The sequence below is a fragment of the Pinus tabuliformis genome, chromosome J, assembly GCF_031772625.1.
Source record: "Pinus tabuliformis cultivar Carrire ecotype Pingquan chromosome J, CPIR1, whole genome shotgun sequence".
NCBI lineage: Eukaryota > Viridiplantae > Streptophyta > Pinopsida > Pinales > Pinaceae > Pinus > Pinus tabuliformis.
The window spans coordinates 34,859,545-34,883,758 of NC_142295.1; positions in this window are offsets into that span (position 1 = coordinate 34,859,545).

Here is a 24,214-nt window from a genome sequence, read left to right on the forward strand (position 1 = left end):
CCCTCTGATGTCTCACACAAAATCTTTTATCCTTCTTTGTCTCGTGTCGATGATGTGGGAGACATTATGGCCCACCTTCGATCAAGGTTACTTCCTGTCGACTTCAGCTCATTATCCAGGAAAGTGACCTAGAGACTCCCTTCAGGTGCCTTAGAGCCTGCATGCCTCAATGGTAGGTTCTTCGTGTTCGACGTGAGGTTTTCATCATTGGCCTCCGATCGGATGATTCTGCAGGTGTTCGGCACCAGCTCATTGATTCACATGCCGTGGATTGTACCTATAAGTACCTTGAGGACCATTGTCATTATTGGTGGTACCTCTCGCGTCTGTTAACAGTTTTCATTATTGACTGGTAATCAGACGATGTTCATGCATGTTCAACTTCAGCTCATGTATTCACATGCTTGGACTTGTACTTCGTTCGGATTGGGATGGAGCGCAAGACCCTGGTTTTTGTCTGTTGCGAACCAGGCTGCAATTTTGTGGATTGTTATTGCATGACTCATTGATGGATGGCTGCGCCCATACCTGAGTCTTTGGGATGGCTGCAACCATACCTTCTTATCATCATGGTCTCTTCAGCTGGGTGGCTGCGTCCATACCACAGACCTTTTCGTATGTCTTTTGGATGGCTGCGCCCATGCCTAGACTACATGTAATCGAGATATCAGTTGTACATACGTGCAGGTTCTTCCTGGTGGTGTTCCAGTTCAGCGAGTTTTGTAAAGCATTTCACCCCTCCCACTCTCTCGGGCTTCATGCTTTAGGGGGCATCTGTTACACAGTAATTTGTCACTGTCTCCCTGTCAGTCTCCATACTGTGTCATGAGTTCAAATTAATCATGCTCATGCTCTCTAATGTCGCCAAATGACCCACTTTGCCAATTTTTTGCTATCAGCGCGACTTTTGTCAAGATAAACGCGCTGACGGGCGCTCCATAACAGACGGAATGCGCTGCCAGCGCGGAAGAACACAGGTTTTCCGCGCTGGTCGAATTTCATGAGCCAGCGCATCCTATGTTTGTATTAAGTCGCGCTGACACAGCCTGCCCCGTTATTAAGATGCGATGTCAGCGCTCCAGTCTAGTTATACACCCGCGCTGATCTAGTTTGGGCGAGTTTGTTCTAACAGCCAGCCTTCCAGATGACTCCAGACCTAGTTGTTGGCCTTGTGAATGTCGCCCTCCCTTCTATGGCATGTCTGTTTGTCATTTGAGCCACCTTCCTTGGAGATAAGCTCATCCTTCCACCATTCATGGAGACTCCTTCTCCTATTTAAGCCTCTACCATTGCCATGAGCAGCTAGTTTTTTTTAGTTTGGATAGTGTGGAATTCATAGTGCATAGATTGCTGCTGCTAGTAGGTAGTTGGTGTGACAAGTGTGGATTTGATAGAGGAAGCTTAAGAAAGGTTGAGAGTATTGCTTGTGTGAGAGAGAGATTTTGTCTTGGGAGATCTACCTCCAAGGGTGAATGCTTAAGAGACTTGCTGGCTGGACCCTCTTGAGAAGGACTCAGCGTCAGAACTTTGGTTGTACCTTTCTCTGTTATTGATTAATAATAGATGACTACTGTTATGGTTCCATTCTCATTTGTCTTTGTAATGGTTAATGTGAATTACATCCTTTCTGACTGATGTATAATTGCATTTATTAGATTTCATGCTTGTGTTTGTGTTTCTCTTCGTGTGTGCAGGTATCTATCTATGGGGATCGTGGAAGATTGTGACCAGCCAAAGCGAAGGAGCGAGAATGACATCTCTTCATCAAACAATAGCGTTGGAATCCAAGTAGGTGTTCATTGCCTATATCTTATTTGCAATTAGGAACTTGCACAATAGCATTGATTGATTGTTTCTAGACCCATTCTGGGCTAGTAGGGATCGCCTCTATCCGTAGAGGGGATTTACCACTCCAACAGCAACCATGCACGACTTCAGGTACGTGACTAAAACTTGTTCCTCTATTGCATGAATCTAATTGAAGAAATGCTTAAACAAATGGAATGGTGGAATTAAAGCACGAATATAGCAAGATTGAGCCGATAAGTTCCTTTTCCAATTCTCTAGCAATCAGCCAAAAATCACGCAGCATACGTGTATGGTCATTCACGTGAAATTTGAAAAAAACACAGACAGTTGTGGATATTCCAAACTCCAGTGCAACTAATGGTAAGTGATTACAGGTAGAGGACTACAGTTCATAATTACACTACAGTGGGGACCAACAGTCTGCATGGGGCCAACGTGCAGTTGGCCAGCTCACCCTCCATCAACGAAAATCTTTATAATGGCCAATCGAACTCTCACCGATGTTGTTTCTAGTTTATCACATTCCTTGCAGCTGCAACAAGCTCCATACCAGCCCCATAGCAGCAAACCAAGCTTTCTCAGCCATTTTTTTTCTTAAACCCACCTATGCAAGGGCATTCTACAGAAAACGGGTGGGTCTTCTACAAGAAGTATGACACAACGTTTTGGAACAAAGAAACCTGAGCTTTCCCTCATCAGATTTGGAGTTCCGAGAAGGGTAGGCTCAAAAGCACTCTTCCACACATGATATATATTTTGAAAGGTGGTGAATTGAACTATCTGGAGCAGGAGAATTAGAGACCAGTTTGCCTGTAAGTCAAAAATAGTAGTGTGATTGTGTGTTGCATGGAATTTCTCAGTTTTTCTGCATCTCTCCACGTTTCTGGTCTAAAATTATCTTATAAAGAAGGCATATGCAGCTGTGAGAGCCAGCCTGTGGATGTAACTTTTAAAATTTTCATATATGAATTTGTCCTGAGAATAAAACTTGGTCTCTGTCCTCTATCTGTAGAAGCAAACTCTTCCTCTCATAACCAGATAGCTGAAGAATTCTTAATGTCCTTCAGATCTCTTTCTACCAAAAAAGAAGAGAATAGAAGAAAAAACATGGTTAGGGTCTTTTGCATGCATGAACATAATTGTTAAAACAGAGTAAGGTATCATATCAGAATTTTATGCAGGTGATCCAGGATTGTAAAGGGATTATGTCACAGATCCAAGCTAGTTTGGAGCTATCTAAATCGAGAATAGGGGAACACTACTTTGAGAGTGCTTATAAAAGCGATCAGGCTGGGAATGAAAAATTTATTTACTGTGACAGATCAGGTTTGGTAGCTGACAACCAGTTACAGCAAGAAGGATTAATTGAAGGTGGCCAAAATTGCACAAATGAAGAGTTAACAAACATTGGTGCGACTTAAAGTTGACCATAAGACTAATGAGATGAAATAAGTGTAAGGTGGAAATCAATCATAGGTTGGACCATTCAAGGCATGTAATTAACCAACCAAGAACAACAAGTTTGTGTCTTGTCATAGTACAGTCATACAATGAATAGGTGGGATCTTTTACATGATCAAGAGAAATACAAGGAGCCAAATAAAAGCGAGAGGGGGAGGACAAGGCTGGATACTCAAAGAACTAATGTTGATGAGTTAGTGGAAGTGCTGAAGAAAAATAAAGGATGGCAAGGAAGAAAAACACATTGAAAAATATGAGAAAACCAATGATGAAGAAATGCAAGACATTCAGGCAAGGCAAGAACAGAGAAGAAAAGGAGCAAAGGCCAAATTGTTGAGGCCAAAACTGTGGGAGGAATGAAGGCACAAACACCAAGGGAGAAATGGTTTCAAACACGGGCAGAGAGGACTAAAAATGTCAAAACAAGTAGGGACACACCCAAGGCAACCACAGCACAGTCAAGGAGAAGGCACCCTCAGCCAAGCAGGCCAAAACAGTGAAGACTGTTTCTACAGGAAGACAGAAAACAGCCACTACAGGACTTTCTACAGGAAGTTTGGAAAAAGGGCAGCAAAAGGAGAAATCGACCGAGATTTTAGCTAAGGAGGCAGCACCTGTGTTGGCCACCCTAAGCACATCCATCCCCTCTATGAACACTCATTCTTTTCAGGATTCGGACACAATTTAGTCATGGTCCAACTTTCTATAGGAAGTTCTGTATTTTTACCAGAAACATCCTGTAGAAGCCTTTGGGTAGGCTAGAATCAATTATGGAGAGGGATTTGAAGCTTGAAGACTGTTGAGGAGACATGCAACCACTCTTTTCTTCCATCCTCCACTGGTTTCATCTCCTTTCGCCACCATTGCTGCCATCAGATTGAATATACTTGCACACTCATACCAAGGCTGAGAATTCACTAGGAAAAGGAACAGGCAGTGGGAAGAAGCAAAGAAGCATGGTTTCATGACAGAAAAGAGGACATCACTTGCGAAGCTTGGCATGACAAGGAGGCCACCAGGGCCATCAAAGATAAGGAGAGAGATTGGTTGCTCAGAGGATGAGCAACACTTTCAGTAGGGGGGTGATGATGAGCCCCAAAAATGGATAATTATTTGGGCTCATTCAACCTCCTAATTTGACTTAATCCACCATTCTCATTAGTTTATTGCATGTTTTTTATTATATTTATGCTAATATAGTGAATTTGGTTAGTCATTATGCCAACAAGTCTAATGGGTGCTTTGTGTAGCCTTTTTGGTCAACTTGGAGATAAAATTGAAGGTTTTAATGAGCACTTGGCAGCGAAATTCGTGGGAGAACAAGGGAGAGGATTTGTAGGAAGGTGTCTCCTTCATTTATGGGCCCTTACCTCGAATTCTCCACCATCAGCTCGGAGTTCAAAGGCCACCAAATCAATTAGCACAAGGGCAGCCAAGCAAGTCAAGTAGGATTGTTGTTAACTACAAGTCTTGGGCAGCCAAGTCCCTAAAGTTTAGGAGGACTGTTGGGGTCCTCAATGTGTATAAATAAGAAGGCTTAGGGCCTCATTTTGGTTAGCTAGTGGTTAGTCATTTTGTAGCTGGTAGTTAGTCATTTCATAGTCTTGTTGTAGTCATTTTGTAGTTCGATTTCTAGGCAATAGATTAGTTTTGCTGTCAGCTCATTTTCAAGTTCTCCTTGTGGACAGTTTTGATGTAACTCTTCAGTTCTTGATCAATAAAGATGAATCCAGCTTTGCACCAGCTCTAAATCTCTCTTAGGAGGCTGTAGCTCTTGGGGTTGGGCCCATCTCAAGCGCCCAATACCTCCTTTGATTATCTTTATGTGTTTTTGCTGCATTCTTAGAATAAAATCTGCTATTTAGATCTAGCTCTTGTTTTGTTATTTAGTTTGTTTTTTTATGTGTAAAATAGCTTTTCATGCTCAGATTTAGTTGATAGGTTGTTAACAGAAAAAGCTTCAAGAAAAGGGCCAACAAACATCTGTGGTTTCACCTCTCCCTTAGTGGGATCAGGAGTTGTGACTAGGATGACTTTGCTGCCCACAAAAGCACTGACTTTGCTTTGCCATGCAATCATTAGTGTTTGGTTTTCATTTGCAGAAGTTTGTTACATGTTCAGATCTTTGAATGCTTCATTGCACAGTTAATATACATGGTTTCCTTGCAAATAAAGCTACTGTCCATTCTTGTTACTGTTAGCAAGATCATATTAGGGTAGCATAACTAGATCTTTGTTTTCTTGCATGTCTTTGTTGGTTCAGTTGGAAACATAACTTACAGAGCACCTGTTATCCTTCTCTATCTACTCATAATCCATCAGATAATCTACTCCACCCCTTAGTCCATGATTCGTACCCTTCATTTGCCATACTTTCCCCACCTTGCCCTAATTCCTACATTCTTGTGCATCATCGCTTCCTCCATCCTTGAACAAATCCAATCGCTCCTTAGCCTCATCCACCAAGTCCTAGGCCTCTTCACACCCCTATTTCACCTTCATACTCATTCCTCCATCTTTTTCCCTCCATCCATGCTCCAAAATCCCATTTCGAAACATCCTGTAGAAGAATTACAAAACATCCTGTAGAAATCCTGAACATCCTGTAGAACCCCTGCAGACTTCCTGTAGAAGCTCATAAACATGGTTTCTTGGCAGCCAAACTTTGTGAGACTCTCTGGAAGGGTGTTAGGGACCCTTTAGACCCTCTCTGAACCTTCCCAACCTTTCCCAAGAGCTTCTCCTCCTTGATCCACCTCTGCACAGTGAAAAGCTAGTTAAAAGCACATGCATGATAATTCTAATAACTTAATCAAAAATACAAAAAGATGTTTTCTTCAGATAGTGATAACTTAGACACATGCATTTTACCTTCCTAGAGGTAATGGCATCTCTTTCAGTAGTTTGCATGCTTTCCTTTGCGTCAGTAGGACTAGCTGGTAGAATTAGGGTTTGCGTTCCTTTTTGGCTTTCATTTTCTTTTCGCAATTAGATTAGCTTCCTTCGAGTTAGCTTTCATCCATCAATTAAAAAGCTTCTTCTAAAAGCTCATAGAAGTTGGCTTAAGCTCCTAGCGGACTTGTGCCAGCTGACCAAGTGACAGCTGCGGCAAGAGCTAGTACTTGTGCATACAGCACCGTCGCTTCCAAGTTTGTTACGAACTACCGGGTTGATAAAATTAAAGAAGGGAGTTCCAGGAGTTGTAGCATTATTGCTACAATACTGGGGCCCACCAGCGCGTATACCATGGCCAACCCTTCGCGCTCAGTGGTGGAATAGTTATTCTCAACCTTGGATAACCTCATGCTGGTGAATGCTATAGGATGGTCCAATTCTCCTCCACCAGCCTATGTCAATACTACTCCCAGTGCTATACATGACGTGTCTACATGTACATGAAACTCTTTCTTCCAATCCGAGAAGACTAAAATCAGTGTGGTGACCATCTTTTCTTTCAATACATCCAAGCTTTTCTTACAGTCCTCGTTCCAACAAAACGTGACATCTTTTTTCAACAACTTCTCCATAGGTGCGGTGATCTGGGCATAGCCCTTGATAAACTTCATGTAATACCTAGTATGTCCTAATGTTGCGCACAACTCTTTTACACTCCTCACCGCCTCCAAGTTAGGTATCACTACGATCTTCAAGGGATCTACCTTCAATACCTGTCTATAAACCACATGACCCAGCAGAGTCCCAAAAGGAACACAAAACTTGCATTTCTTCAGGTTGAGTGCAATCTAGTACCTTCGACAAGTATCTAGCATCAGGCACAAACTTTCCACATGGTGTTTTAACAACCCAAACACAGTCCAATCGTCAAAGTACACCTCCAGAAACTTATGAATGAATTCCTTGAATGTAGCAATGACTACACGCGAAAAAATTGCAGGCGCATTCTTCAAACCGAAAGGCATTAAAGTGTACTGATAACATCCCCATTCAGTTGCGAAGGTCGTCTTGCTTCTATCCTCCGACACGATTTTGATCTGATGGTACCCAGTGTTATCACTCCAAAATTTCTCTAGAGTTGATGTGAAAGAAATGATAGAGGTAACCACAAACCTAATTTGAAGATTAGGATCTAGCCTTCCTAATACTCATAGAGGGCTCTCTCTTTATGATTTAAAGTTGTTTAGTTAATTGATTTTAGGCTAGTTATGATTGTACTTGGGTTTTGATTTTGATTTTGTGGTGGGATTACTGACTTAGATGGATAGAGGGATGTCTTTTACCATTGGGCTATGGGGTCAAGTGTCAAGAAAAAAAACTGGATCAAGTTCTACAGATAGTGTTTACAGGGCAAGGTAGCTGAGTAAATTTCAGATCTTAAGGCAAGATGGCAAAGTGGTTTTCAATTGGATCCAAGGAGAAATTAAGGGTTCCTTCAACCAGATAATGAAGGAAATGGTAGGGGTCAATCGAAACTAAGGAGCAATGAAGGGTTCCCTAATCTGGATATCAGAAGAAAACATTAAAATGATTAATTGTTCAAGACAGAGTGTACTCAAACAAATTTTGTAATATAATTCCAGTTAATTCATTCAATTTAAATAACATGCAAGTTTGTGAAACACTTAAGAAAATAACAAATTTGACAAAGAAAATACTCCATTAAAGTAGCTCAACACATGAATCCTATAATGCAATCTCTTTATTACTTAGTCTAGTCTGCTGACTTGAAAACTTGGTACAATGAACCCTCAGGTTACAAATCAATACAACTATAGAAATGTCTAGAAATCCACCCTCTATGCTTCGAATTATGAAGTATTTATACAAAAATAGTTTACAAAATATCCCAAACTGTCTTGGGAATTAATCTAGGAAAAAGGAAATATCTTCTTGCAAGAAGATAGAGACAGATATTCAACTAATGTAAGTTGTCCCTGTTTATTTGGATGTGCTGTCTTTATGCTTTGACCTTTTGTTGTTCTTTCTCCTTTGCTGTTGGTCTTCTACGCTGGCTATTCTTTTCCTTTTCCCTTTCAACTAATACACTTTCACCTGATACTCTTTCATCTAGATGATATGTCACTTTTCTTTCACTGTGCTGCTTTCACTTTTACTGTGCATTTTTATAGTAAGTCATTTAATATTTTCCACGTGTCTGCATCTGGTGATTTGATATTTACCATTTTTCTATAAGTTTTGTTTTCTTCTATGTACTTAGCAAAGGTGGGCATGCTCACAAAAAGGTGTTTTACCTCATGCTGGAGGTAAAATAGGTTCTCAAATGTTTGGTACAGAACCTTTCTTGTAGGAATTCCATTCATAGAGGAATTATTGGCTTGATCTCTTACCACCTCTCTGTTTTTCCTGTTGTAGTCTTCTTGTGGCATAAATTTTTCATTTATCACCAAAGGATTTGGCAGACCTTTCTACCTTAATACATCAAACTTTACCATGAACTTGTCTATAGCTAGCTGCATGGTTTGGCATTTGTCCTCAAGGTTCATCATCAAATTCCTCTTGGTGAGCACCTTTTTCACCTCTAGTATGGTGCCAGTCCTGTCAGCTATGTCCAGCTCCTACAATTCATGTTTGTTTTCAGAGTTAAGGAAGTGGATTAATCTGGTGGCTTCTTCAGGCATGTCTCCAAGTTCAGCCTTAACTCCTTGAATTGCTTCTATATCCTCTTTGACTAAGTCATTTTGTTCAAAGATGACTTGCATAAATGGACAAATATCATTTACAGAGTCAAGGGTATTGGCCCATAACTGTTCTATAGCTTGGCCAAGTGGCTATTTTATTGTCAATTCTTTTTCCAATGTCTTCATTCTTTCAGTCAACCTAGTTGACTTATAAAAACAATGTAAACTTTGAAACAAGAACTGATACTGTTACCCATTTCGTAGAGATAGCAAAAAATTGACCCGATTTTGAAAAGGGGCGATGCAGAATACACATATTTTTTTTAGAACATAGTTTTTGGCACTTTAAATAACCAATACGATTACCCGTTTCATAGAGTTAGTAAAAACATGACCCGATTTTGAAAAGTGGTGATGCAACATACAATAATTATTTTTTGGAGCATATTTTTGACAATTTAAATACTCTTATATATCAAAGATAAATATTCGTTTTTAAATGTTAGTGATTTTTATGCTGATTTTGAAACGCGTTGATGCAACGCGTTATACATCATACCTTTTTTTTTATAGGACTTGTTTTTCACACTTTAAAATTTATTATGTCCATTTTTTTTTAAATTATGATTACTTAAAGAATTTTTAAGTTGTTTTATTTTTATTTTTTTAAATGTTGATTATTTCAAGAAAGTCATATAAAAATATATAAAAAATAAGACAACAAAAAATGTTAATAAAAAAAAAAATTATCTCATAAACTATAAAAGAATTTGGAAAAAAAAAAAAAAAAACATAATTTAAAAAAAAAAAATATATATATATATATATATATATATATATAAGTAAGTAAAAATAGAAAAATTAAAAAAACATTAACAAAAAATGGAAGAAAAAAATAATAATAATAAATGAAAACAAACTAGATTAAAAAAATAGAAAATTAACAAAAATAAAAATAAAAAGCTAGTAAAATTAACATTAAAAACATTTAAAAAAACTAAAAAAACAAACATACACTGAAATTTACAAAAAAAAACCATAAAAATATAGAAATTTTAGAAATATATGTTAAAAAAAAAAAAAAATTAAAAAACATGTATTTAAAATTAAAAATTAAAAATTAAATTTTTCAAGAATAATGTATTTTCTATTTAAAAAATAAAAAACAAAATTGATTAAACACAAAAAAAAATTAAAAAATAAATAAATAAATAAAATTAAAATTAAAAATTAATTTTTTTTTAAACTTGCATTTTTCATTTAAAACACCAAAAAAAATTATAAAAAAATATAAAAAAATTTTATACAAATTTGATAAACAATATGATATTGATAAACAAATTTGTTTTTTTTTATTATTTAAAAACAACAATTATTAATTTTTTTTTTTAAACAACGTCTTTTGTTTTTATTTTATTATTTAAAAAGAAAACAATTATTAAAAAAATTATTTTTATTTTAAACAACGTTTTTTTTTAAATGAAAATTTTGAAAGTTTTTTTATTTAAAAAAAAAAAAAATATTAAAAAATGAATTTTTTCGGGCCCTCCGGGCGATTCCCGGGAATCGCCCCTCCGCCCTCCGAGCGGCCCGCCATGGCGCGCCCCCGGGCCTCCTCCCGGGGCCGCGCCATCGCGGGCCGCTCGGAGGGCAGAGGGGCGATTCCTTCGCCCTCTGGGCGGCCCGCGGTGGCACGGCACCGGGCGGAGGCCTGCATGCAGGCCCTCTGCCTGGGGCCGCGCCACCACAGGCCGCCCGAAGGGCCCAATTTTTTTTTTTTTTAAATAAAAAAAATTTAAAAATTTTGATTTTAAATAAAAAAAACGTTTTTTAAAAAAAAAATTTAATAATTGTTTTTTTTTAAATAATAAAAAAACAAACAACGTTGTTTAAAAAAAAAATTTAATAATTGTTTTTTTTTTAATAATAAAAAAACAAATTTGTTTATCAATTAATTTAAAAAATTTTAATATATACTTTTCTAAATTAAAAAAACGATATGTATTAAAAAATTTTAATTTTTTTTTTTTTTTTAAATAGATAAATAAATGTTTCTTTAAAAATTTTAAATTTTTTGGTTTTTTTTTTTTTAATTTGAAGAGACATATTTTTAATTTTTTTTTAATTTTTTGGTTTTTTTTTTTGTTTTAATTTCCGTGTATTTTTATTTATTTTTTAAATGTTTTTGATGTTAATTTTACTAATTTTTTATTTTTATTTTTATGGATTTTCTATGTTTTTTTATTTTATTTTATTTTTATTTTTATTTTTTTAATTTTTTTTTTATATCTAATTTGTTTTTTTTTTTCCTAGGTTTTTTTAATGTTTTTATTTCTATTTTTATTTACTTAATTATATATATATATATATATATATATATATATATATATATGTTTTTTTTTTTTTCCTAATTCTTTTATGGTTTATGAGATAATTGTTTTTTAACCTTTTTTTTTTGTCTTTTTAATATATATATTTTTAAGTAATTAACATTTTAATCTTAATTTTAGTAGTTTCTAAATTTTTTTTTTTGGTTAATTTTCTATGTTTTTAATAAATTTAGTTTGTTTTTAATTTTCACTTTTTTTTTTTTTAGTTTTTTTTATAATGTTTTTTAAATTTTTCTATTTTTACCTAAATTTTATAGTTTGTTTAATTTTTTTTTTATTTTCCATATATATATATATATATATATATATATATATATATTTATTTATTTTCTTTTCTTTTGACAATTTTTTTTTATTGTTTACAAGATTTTTGATTTTTTTTTTTTTTTTCCATTTTTTCCCTTTTTTTAAATATGTTTTTTTAACTATTTACTTGTTTATAATTTTTAAGTGTTTTTTAGTTTTTTAATTTAGTTTTTTAATTTAGTTTTTTTTTTACATTTTTATGATTGATTTTTTTTTTTTAATGTTCTTTTTTTAGTATATGCTTTAATTTAGGTTTTGTTAATTTTTAAAAAAAATTTGTTTTGTGTTTTTTCATTGTTTTAATTTTTTATTTTATTTTATGTCTTCATTATTTGTTTGAAATTTTAAGCTTTTGAAGGGTCATGATAAAATATTTTACGCTATTATTTCGAAATGTTGAAATATTACCCTTGAAAAAAAAAGGGAAAAAAAAAGTGTTATCCCAACTTTAACACTTTTTGTTTTGAGGGCATTTTTTGCATAAAAAATTGGTTTTCACCGCCATTTTTAAAATATGTTCGAAATTTTCCTTAGAAAAAAAAGTGTTATTCCAGCATCAACACTTTTTATTTTTAGCACTGCTTTTGATGTTTTTAAGGGGTTTTTTTGCTAGAGTTCTCATTTTGAGTTTACAGTTCCCGTTTCAAAGTTTACATTGTTTAAACTTCATCCTTGTGCATAATTTTGGAAATTTTCTTCTCATCCTCCAGACTCCTTAACTATTCTTTGAGTCTATTTATCTCAGAGGTCTGATTGGACATGTCCTCCATTGCTTTGACTAATTTTCTTGCCTCATCACTTGGCTGAGTTGCTGCTGTTGTCAAACCTGTTGCTGATGTAGATGATGTTGCAGCTGGAAGTGATGTAGCCAGTGGAGCTGTGGGACCAATGAAGCTGCCAAGGTTGATGGAACTACTGTAGTGACTGTTGGAATGGAAGTTGCAGTGGCTGTCTCAAGGTTGGCCTGTTTCAGCTGTATTAAGTTGTCCAACTCCTTCTCCATTTCTTTTAACTGATCATTCAATTGCAGAATGAGGTCCATCATCTCCTCTTATTGAGTTTGACTTTCAAGGAACTCCTTGGTCTATGGATTCTCTGAATGAGGTAGCTTCAATTGTTTCTTTAAAGCAACAATATCCTCATTTGTTTTTATTATTAATTTCTCTGCAGCTTTGATTGTAGAAATTTCCACCTGTAGATCACCTGATAATGCAATATACTAAAGCAAAATAGTTGATCCACTTCTACAAACAATTTAGCAAAAGCTTAATCGAACATGAGCAACATCAATAAGAACACATATAACTGATATGGAGAAATCAATCACACATAACGCAGAAGAATTTACCCAGGGAAAGCCTCAGCCTAAAACCCCATCTCTGTGTTATCATACAAGTGGAAATATAACCAGTATTACAAAAATAATCAGCTCAAAAGCTATCCTGCTCTCTCTGCAATACTTCTTCTGCTCATAGATAGTCAAAGGCCTTTATCTAACCTCTGTTCTGCCCTCCAAGCCCCTTATTTCTTTGCACAATTCTGATTGGGGTCCAGTGCAGCCACTTGTGTGAATTGGCCTCTTCACACACTCACTAACCTCTGATCCAACTACGCAGTCCTGAAGGAGATAAATCCTTCTCCATGATTAGGTTTCCTTTATAGAAAAAAATTCATCCAACTGATATTACATTGTCCCTTCTTTGATCTCAACTGGGTCTCTGTCTAAACTGATATTCATGAGTTATTCATGTGAGAATATTCAATTATCTAAAGTGTGGCAGTTATATGAAAGCATGCATTAACTAACTGAACTCACATTAATTTAAACAAACAGTTTAAATCAAACTAACTAGACTTGACCCAGTTAACTGAGCCAACTAATTACTACTCAAATTAGAACTCATCCTTATCTCTTTAACTGATGGATAAATTCCTCAATTAATAGAGAAATTGATTTTTCACAACTAATTAACTCATGGAGAATTAATTAATTTATTTTCAAACAGCTGTTAAGTTCAAATTTGAATTTTACTTCCTATGTTTAGTCCGGGGACTGACTAAAATTGGAATCCATCCTAAACTGCTAAAAGTAGCAATTCTATATTTAGCACTTCCATTTTTCATTCCCTGTTGCTCAATCCAGCACTGGTACCCAAACTGCTATTTATTACAGTGTTATTTTTAGCATTTCTTATTGCCATTTTCAACACTCCCTCTCAACAAGAAATGCATTCGACTTGAACCTGATCTTGTACCTCTGGAATGTTCTGCATGCAACACTTCTACCAAGTGTGGTTGCTCTAGCAACTCTTGGAACAAAAAACTCCCCACTGACCTCTCTATTGGGCTGGAAACATACTTTGATGTTGAAGCTCTACCTGCTGCTGACAAGTGCTTCCTCTCTAACCTCTGAGCTGTTGGAACACTTCGTGCATCTCGCACCGTTGCACACCTCTCTGTGCCATCCTACATTGGTGCAACACTCCTGTGCCTCTCACATTGTTGCAGCCTGCTAGCTCTACACAGTCCTGGGAATCCTGCACTGTAGCTCTCTCTACCGCTCCATCCGCATCTGTCTCTACCCAATCAGCCAGTCCTACTACTCCTCATCGGGGCTCCTATAGAAAACAAATCAAATAGGTTGGGTACCTCAAGGATCTTGCCCCTATTCCAGCCTTCCTGGGATGACCACTCCACATTGCCCCACCTCCTACCTGGAGGTATGGATGCATGTGATCCCTCTGCCCACCTGGCTCAAAATTTCCCCCTATTGGAGGTCTCTGCATGAGTGGATGCCTCCACTCTGTCTCCTCTCGGATTCCCTAGTTGTGGTTGCTCCACAACCTCCTGAAGCTGCTTCACCAATCGTGGCTCCTCCACAATCGTCTAAGACTTCTTCTGGCGCTGCATGTTGAGAGGTAATTTACTCTCCCTCTCAACCACCAAGTATCTAACCTTTGCCTTGCTCCTCAAGGATTTGCATGCATCTTGTACCTCAAGTGCATACAGCTTCTTGGCTAGCACACCAATCTGTTTCATATTTCCTGCCATTATGAAATTTTTTGGAAATAGAGCTGATTTTAAATCAACGATATCTCCCTCCTCTGAACTATGATTCAGATGAATTTTTTTATTTTTTTATTTATTATTTTTATTTATTTATTTTGGGTATTTTTCTGCAAGGAATCCAAATATACTATTTGTTTCTGAAAATTTTATACAAAAATTTTGAGATCTGCTCTGCAAACTCTCGCCCGAAAACTCAAAACTTTGAAATCTTCTCTCAGTATACTGTTCTCTCCTTTGATCACCTTTGCTCTGATACCATGTAGAAATTTCCACTTGTAGATCACCTGATAATGCAATATATTAAAGAAAAATACTTGATCCACTTCTACAAACAATTTAGCAGAAGCTTAATCGAACATGAGCAACATCAATAAGAACACATATAACTGATATGGAGAAATCAATCACACATAACATAGAAGAATTTACCCAGGGAAAGCCTCAGCCTAAAACCCCATCTTTGTATTATCATACAAGTGGAAATATAACCAATATTACAAAAAGAATCAGCTCAAAAGCTATCCTCCTCTCTCTTCAATACCTCTACTGCTCATAGACAATCAAAGACCTCTATCTAACCTCTGGTCTACCCTCCAAGCCTCCTATTTCTTTGCACAATTCTGATTGGGATCCAATGCAGCCACTTGTGTGAATTGGCCTCTTCACACACTCACTAACCTCTAATCCAACTACGTAGTCCTGAAGGAGATAAATCCTTCTCCATGGATGAGCTTCCTTTATAGAAAAAATTCATCCAACTGATAGTACATTGTCCCTTCTTTGATCTCAACTGGGTCTCTGTCTGAACTGACATGCATGAGTTATTCATGAGAGAATATTTAGTTATCTGAAGTGCAGCAGTTATAAGCAAGCATGCATTAACTAACTGAACACACATTAATTTAAACAACTGTTTAAATCAATCTAACTGGACTTGACTCAGTTAACTGAGCCAACTAATTACTACTCAAATTAGAACTCATCCTTATCTCTTTAATTGATGGATAAATTCCTCAATTAATAGAGAAACTATTGCATGTACTCACATAGACTTCATGTTTGATTTTTCACAACTAATTAACTCATGGAGAATTAACAAATTTATTTTCAAACAGCTGCTAAGTTCAAATTCAAATTTTACTTCCTATGTTTAGTCCAGGGACTGACTAAAATTGGAATCCATCTTGAACTGCTAAAAATAGCAATTCTATTTTTAGCACTTCCATTTTTCATTCCTTGTTGCTCAATCCAGCACTGGTACCCAAACTGCTATTTATAGCAGTGCTATTTTAGCACTTCTATTTTTAGCATTTCTTGTTGCCATTTTCAACATTGACATCATTGGGATTATACCCAAGCTCAATCACCAAGTCTTCCAGTGACTTGATTATGTTGTCCTTGGCCTGTGAGGAGGCCTTTTCCAACTTGTACTGTGCAGTGATATTATCCAATGAGCTTTCAAGTTTGTGTGCAGTCATAGCTTTTTTTGTCATGGTGGAATAGATAATCTCAACTGCCTTCTTGTGGAACTCAATTTGGTCAATGGGGTGAACATCCCTAACCAAAACCTCAAAATTTGTTTTCCTATAGTCTACTGAAGATTTGGGCTACTAGATAGTAGGCTACATGAATGTCATTTGCATTTTACCTGTTTTAATGTCAAAGGTTGACATTAATCTGTTTTGATTTGCAGGTGTCTGCTTGAAGTACTGGGCATAAGTCTCAGCCTTCAAAGCCTCATTCTTCAACTTAATTTCTTTGTATTTCTCCTTAATATCTTTCTCTTTATCCACTGGTTTACTGGATGAAGAGACTTCAATGTTAAGTTGTTTCTCAATAAGTTGGGTGTTTGAGGTAGAAGGTTGGTGTGTTTCTTCTGAAGTTGTTGGGCCTTTATTCCTTCCAACCATTGTTTCAGTGTCAGTAATTTCCATTGTGTCAATGGTATCTTCTTGTTCAGTTACAGGATTAAGCTTGGGCCTTTTCTTGTAACTAATCTCAAATTGTTCATCTGTAGTGTCCATTGCTGAACTAGAAGCTTCTTCCTTGGTCCATTTCACATTCTTGTCTTCATTTGCTAGAGTTTGTAGGATGGGAGTAATATTCATCTATTCTTCTAGGGCTGGAACCTGCAGAAAGGAACTAGTATCAATCTGCCTTTCCACATCTATAAAAGTATTCTCCACATCTACTACAGTATTGTCCATATCTATCAAATTGTTTTCCAACCATTCAGACTGGTTGGAAAATCTCTCAATGTCTGGCCTGGGATGATGTATGAAAGGACCCAGTTTGACTTTGAGCCTTAGTTTATTTATGGCTGCATGAGGGTCATATTGCCACATAAAAATATTCCTGAAATTCATCTGCTGCAAAATTTTATCTGCCTTTGGTCCAAATTCCCTAGTATTACAAATAAAGGGGCCCAATTGATTTTTCATTTTGAACTGGGTCTTCTTCCTAGCTGATAGGAAATTGAATTCATCAAAGTTTATAATCTGCCTAAAGTACTCTAATGCAAATATCCTCATGGGGAGGTATTTGGGCAGTTTGTAGGGAGCAAGTTGGCATCCATATATCCTGATCTCTGTGTGGTCCTGGTATAAATACCAGTCTCCCACTCTACTATTCTTTTCCAACTATAAAACTCTTTTAATTTCCTGACTGATCCTAGGTTGATATCTACTAGTTAGCATATTTATAACTAGATGGACAAATGAATCAGTGAAGTATTTATAGGAAAAAACAGTGGAATATCTTTGGATCACTGGTGTCCAAAAGATCACAGATCTTGGATTTCCCTTGGTGTCTAACTTTTGAATGCTGACTGGAAAATTATTTGACTAAAAATATATGAACATGTGTTTTGGCTACATGGGGCCTAACCCAGGTTCAACAATGAGTTTAGCCAAGCAAATCCTAGTACTACTAGCCCTTTCGGCAACAGTCCATGGAGTGCGGACTGAGGTCTCACCCGAAGTAGTATGGGAGGGTGCTGGAATTAGGTTTTTTCACCCTAGGGATGTCTGATATGGGCAATAGGTACGTGATTCAACCTCCGCACTTACTATATTATGCACACCAACAGGATCCCTGCGTCTTGTGGGACTACCATCTTGCAGATTCAGCCGCAGTGTAACCAGTATCAATTACCCAAGTCTTCCTTAGGTTCTATTTGTTAATTACTTAGAAAATTTTCATACATAAACATACATACAAGTGCATGCATATAGATAAACAGATACCATTAATTCCGAACATCAAAATATAGATCTACGAAATAGATGCACAATATGCTGAATCAACTTAGCTTTATTAATGATCCTTGTTACACAACAATTTGTCACCATTTGTCACCGTCCCTGTTACCCCTCACCTGCACACTGGAGGACTCATTCCGAGACCTGTGAGAAGTGACATGACCTGAAATCACTTGCATCATATTCCTCTAAGTATGATCTTCATATGCCCTGAAGACATCTCCTGCAGAATACCCATGGAAACATCTCTTTTTGCATTAGCGCGGGTCCACAGTTTACTGCCCGCGCCAATGAGGGAAATCCTCTAAAGAGGGCGCACTATTTGCGCTCTGTCTCAAAGTCGCACTCGCGCCAACTGAATTGAGTAAAATTTTCAACCAACAAGCTTCCGAAGGTTCTCCTTAACCCATTCACCAACTGAATCTATGTTGAGCTAGGATGGTTTGGCTTCGAATCTCCATAGAAGGGAAGTGGTTTGCCACCTTTCATGGAAGTTTCCAAGTGATAAAGCCCAATCCCATGAATAATGTGGTTGATCCTATCTCTTTCCTCTCTATCTATAAAATCTTGTCTCTATGCCTTGAGCAAGCTAGTTCCAGTTCCAGCATAGTGATAGAGAATACCAGTAATTCAAGAGTTTGAAGCTGCAAGAGCCTTCTTTTCACCCATAAGGCCAAATCTAAGTGAGGAGATTATTGTCACCTAAGAGAGAGAGGCTTGTTTCCCATCCCAACAAGCTTTGCAAGACTTGTGTAGCTGACTACCCAGCCAAAGGAGGATTTGACGTCAGAACAATGGTTGTATTCTTCTTTGTTATTTATCAATAATAGATGACTATCATTATGGTTCCACTCTCATTCTCTTATGATTGATGTTGAGTTATATCTTTTTGACTGATATATAGTTGCGTCTATTGGATTTTATGCTTGTATTTGTGTTGTTCTTTGCATGTGCAGGTGTCTAATCACGGAGATCGTGGGGATCGTGACCGGCCGAGGCAAAGGAACGAGGGCGACGTCTCTTCTACGAATATTAGCGTTGGAATCCAAGTAGGTTCTCATCATGCACTTTTGATTTGCAATTAGGAACTTGCGTGATAGCATTTTTTGATTGTTGCTAGACCCGGTCTGGGCTAGTAGGGATCGTCTCTGTCCGCAGAGAGGATTTACCTCCACAACAATCCTTTTCAAGTTCAGTTCAATATAGACTCGACTCCGCCCTGCGCACTCAGCTGCAGGGGTCTGCACACTTAATTGCAGACTCTACTAGGCCTCTGTGCACTCAGCTACAGAGCCTTTACCTACTACTATGATCCACTACCTTCAGATCCACTTCTATCCTCTAACCATGCCTTCGCCTCTATCTATTACTTGCCAAAAACTCTTCACCCCCTTTACACTTAGAGCCTTCCTCTATTTATACAATCCCATGGTCTGTGGACCATGGGTAGGCCGACACATCTTTACATTAAATTACATTATTCTAGGGTGGACAACCCTATGACTCATCCTAGACTCTCGCGCTCTGCGCCCGCATTTCACGGAGTATTTACATTATATTGACCAACACTCGAGCTTTAAACCCCAAAAAAATGCTATGGGGGGATTTGCTGCTCAACAAGCCCCCAACACAATCATCTTGACTTGTCCCGAGTCACTCTGCTGGTGCGGCGATCTTGGCGCGAAGTTCATTCAGGAGGTCGCGCGCAGATTGGGTGTCCGCAGCACACTGTTTGATTGTCTGTTGTATCTGCTGTACACGTAGCTCTGAACCTACATGAGTAATTTCATCTTCCTGTCCGGCTATATATAGTTCCTACATCTATGCCAAATTCCCTTCAATGGTAGCTATAATTGTGAACGCTTCATCAATCCATGGTTGGATGCATTCTTTAAGCAGGGCTTCTTTTTTGGCATGCGGCATATAATTGGTCCTTCAGTGCCCTTACCTGCTATAGCCTGGCGAGTCATTGAGTAAGGTCAACCATCTGCATGGTGCCCTGGAAACTGTCATACTCCTGTTGCAACTCGCGCGCCTCAGTCTCCAGGCGCTACAAATTCGGGTCTTCCTGTAGGTGCATAAGCATGGTGAGTGCTTGCTCCAATAGCCCAGTGCAATCCTATGTTGATTGGCCAATTTGTTCCAACCCAATTTGGATAACGCGAGCGTAGTGCTCTCTGACTTCTGGGGGCATGGAGGGTTGCACCTTCAATCACAACTCGGCGATCTGCAGGTTCAGCTCCAATTAAACCTTTGTCGTTTCCTCCCAAGCCTCGCGGACTCCAACCGCCAATCTATATACCCGTTTTGCTGCTGGGAGCTCTGCCGGCACGGCCAACTCTGGAACACTCCTGCATGCATCTTCTACAGCTTGTTCCAGTCCGCGAGCCTGCACAACCAACTCATCTTGCTGGATGCTGAGCTGGTCCATGTTGATTTTCTCTTCATGCAGGACCTGGATCACTCGGCCTTCCTGGGCACGGAGCTCTGCGATGACCCCATCCTCCAGTTGGTATAGAATTTCACGTGGCAAGGTGGCCAAGTTCAAGCTGACACCTTTCATGCTGCTCATTGTAGCCCAGTCACCCTCGCTGTTGTTGCTAGTGAACCTTCGGGAAAGACAAAGGTGTTGCCCATATGGGCGCACAGTGTATGTCCAACTTCAACAGTTCCTATTGCGACATGCTGGGCCATTGTGCTTGTTTGGGGGTGTTGTACCTGTAAACCTTCTAGTTTCACGCTGAGCGCCCCCAACACAATGTTCTTCTCCATCCGCAATCCCTAGAGCATGTCCTTTGTGACCTCATGAATCGTTTCACTGATATCCAATAGATCACCTTCTGTGAGAGTGATCAGGTTGACAGACGTCTTTGTGTCTTTTCCCTTCTTTCAGGGAGCTATTTTCTCAGGGCCGCACGGCCTCTTGAGTTGGGTCGATGCGGAAATGGGGTCCGCGTGTTCCTCAATCCTGTCCCCTTCCCTGGTCTGTTGCCCCATGGACATCTCCTGACCCTCCTCGGGCTCTCTAGTTGGTGCAGTTGTGGTCTCTACTGTCTGTGTTGCTGCTACTGAATTAGCCGCCTTCTGTTCTGTGGCCTCTTTTTGTTCCTAGCACCTCCTCTTAGCCAGCTGTGTGATGCGCAGCTTGGTGTCCTTCTTTCTTTGCTGAGCTGCGACCTTCTCCATTTCTGCCAAGTTTGGTGCGTGCCACTCCGGGGGTCATGACTCCATTACTGTGAAGATTGCATCATCCATTGCAATGAACAGAAGCTTCACCCATTTTCGTGTTAGGTCCTTGTGCGCCCGGCTATACAAGTTGTGCATATCTGCCATGAATTCTACCACGCTTTGCAAGTTGTTATGAACCGTAGGGTACAAGCGCAGCCTACAGTTGATCCATGTTCGGATGCTCACCTCCACGAACACCCAGAACACCTTTATCTCACGAATCTTATGCACGTATTTTGTAGCCCAGAGTGAGGTGTACCTCGCGGCTTCGGCCAGGTCACCCTCAATAGTGGGAAACTGGCTGTCCTCCGACAACTCCCTTGCAACCAACCGGATGGATAAGAGCAACCACACATAGTGGAAGGTCTTACCCTGCTCCTGGGCCTCCCCGCAGTTTGTCAAGAGCTCATTGCGGAGGAACTGTGCCAATTGAACTAGACCCCTCTGCGCATTGCTCTGCCAACGCAATCACAGACACTGGTACTTCATCGACGCGGCATTTCCTCATTAGCTTGCCAGCCAAAATCTGGGTGGCTACGTGCACCCCTTGGTCTTTAATGCTTGCTACTGTGTACCCCCACTTTCTCTTTTCTAGTTTATACTTGGCCTTCATAGCTTCTGCGAGGGCCAAGTCACTGCTTTTTCCTGCTATGGCTGTGGGGTCATTTCCTTTGACTGGTAGTTGAGAAATTCGGTGAATTAGATTGGCCATGATGGGAATCAGCTCCTCTAGCCAGAGATACCCATTATGCACCAAGCACAACAGCTTCCTGATGACAAAAATGGTGATGGGCGCGCGGTGGTAGTGGGTTATCCATCGTAGATGGAGTAACCCAGCCCTCTCCACACTGCACAACCATTTCTACTTCATTAACTTCTCCACGGCCAACTGTGGGAACTTCTTACTATCTACGAGGTCCAAATCTTAAAACTTCATAGTAGGTACTCGTCCCAATGGTGGACCTTCAAACCTTATATCATCGGGGAGGAGTGGGGTCTGGAGCGCACTCTTCGTGGCCTCCAGGTCCTTCGGTGCCTTGGCTTTCCCCTTCCATGGGGGGATGTAAGGAGCTAACTTTGTCGCGGAAGGTATTTGGGAGACATCCTCCACCTCATCATCTTCCACCTCAATTTGGGTGATCAGGGTTTCCAAGTCTTCCTCCTCCTCCTCTGTTTCAATGGTGACGACTTTTCCCTTCTCTACCATCGACAATTTGCCAAACCATGGGTTTCTTGGGGATACACAAATTGGCCCCATCGTTTGCTTATCTTTCTATGGCTGTGGCATGCGTGGTGATTTTGAAAGTTCTGGCGCGGATGCCACCTCTCCAGGCTCCTCATGGGCCATATGGGGTTCCGCGGTAACTTGGCGAATCACACTCTTGTTCTAGCAGCCGTCATTATGTATACACTTGAGGATGGTAAGAGTACGTGGTGCTCAATGCTCTATACTTGCTCAATCTCATGCAACCAAGTGTTGCCTTATGGCTAGCCCTAGGGGCTTTATAGCGTCTTTTGAATTTGAATTCGACCCTTTCCCCCACTTCTGAGTCATCAATGCCTTCTTGGCAGGAGATCATCCCAAATCTAGCTCTTAACTTGTGTCTTAATTTCTCGCCGTCCGCTCCTTTTTGCATTAAATTGGACCTCTTGTCATGAACAGTGACACCAATGGTCATCTCCCAGCCTACCCACACAATAGTATAGCCCCTTATGCGTGGTTGCAACCCTTGTGTCATACCGATCCTGTGCACAAACCTCGCATCACACAACTCCCATAAAAACTCTTTTATAGTCTCGCGCTCTCTTTCAACTGCTTGGAGCGTTGAGACTGTGCTCTCCACGTATAGTCAGGTGGTCACACCACCGTGTGCGAAGCTTCAATTTACCTTCCAGCCTGGTCCGTGGGCACCCCTCAATTACCCTTGCGTCCATTAGTGTGTCACATTCTTCCTTGTATGGTGCGCTCCCCTATTTACTTTGTCTAGTAAGGTGCAATCGTACCCATGATAGAAAGGCCACAACTTCTTCTAATGCAGTGGTATGGCTGGCTATACCTTGTCCTATCGTGCTTAGTTTCCCAACATTGCATGCTTGCACGATTTCGGTTTCCAGTTTGTTGATTTCTTCGTTCAATAACATGCTTTTCTTTCCCAGTCATACCCAATCTTCTTCGAGTTCACGAAGTTTCAAGTTCCCTCAATGAATGGCTTCCTATAACTGCATAATTCCTTTACTTAGGTCCTCTTGTACTATCCCAACTGTGGGAGCTATTGTATGGGGATTCTTATCTACTCTTATGGTCTTGTCTCTTCTCCTCAGTGTTGGAGTCATTTTCGCACTCGAGGTTTTGCTCATGGCCCTATAGGCCCATCAAACTGCTGGTACGCGCAGGCCCCAATCAGTTCGTCTCACCTAGTGAACTCTGTTCATGATTCTGCATACCTTTTTGAATGCTTCGACGTGGAATACTTGTGGTGTGCGTTGCTTTTCCTGCTGCTGCGTCTAGTTCCGATTTTCGATCCTTAGTCTGGGGTGTGCTTGTGTGGATTGCACAGCACACGTCTGCACCCATCGACACAGGTGGGTGCGCAAACTACTTCGTCCTAGCTGCCCGGTTTTTGTTCGACACTGGGGGCTTCCAAACCATAAGCGCATCTGCCTTCTACATTCACACCAGTTTATAATGGTCTCCTGATGTGTACTCCACCATTGTGCGGGTGTTGCGCGCAGTGCCCATTCCAGTGCACCGTACCACTACTGTTCCAATACTGCGTTTTCAAATTTGTCCAAGAATTCATCCACTGTTGTCACTCCATCATATGTTGGCAGTTCCTTCGCCTCTGTCGTCATGTAATGCAGTGATCTAATCATCATGTTGCAATTCAGTGTTGTCACTTCGTGCAATCGGTTCTGCCAGCACTCTACTTCTTCATTTGAATCCGAAGTACAGGAGCTGTCACACACCCATGAGACTCTCCCATCTGCAATCAGGTTCACTCGATCCTGGTCTCGCACAGTTATTGGTAAATACAATCCAACTCATCGTCACTTTCATCGTTGCACACTGGTTCAGTGTAGCGCTCCTTCGGCT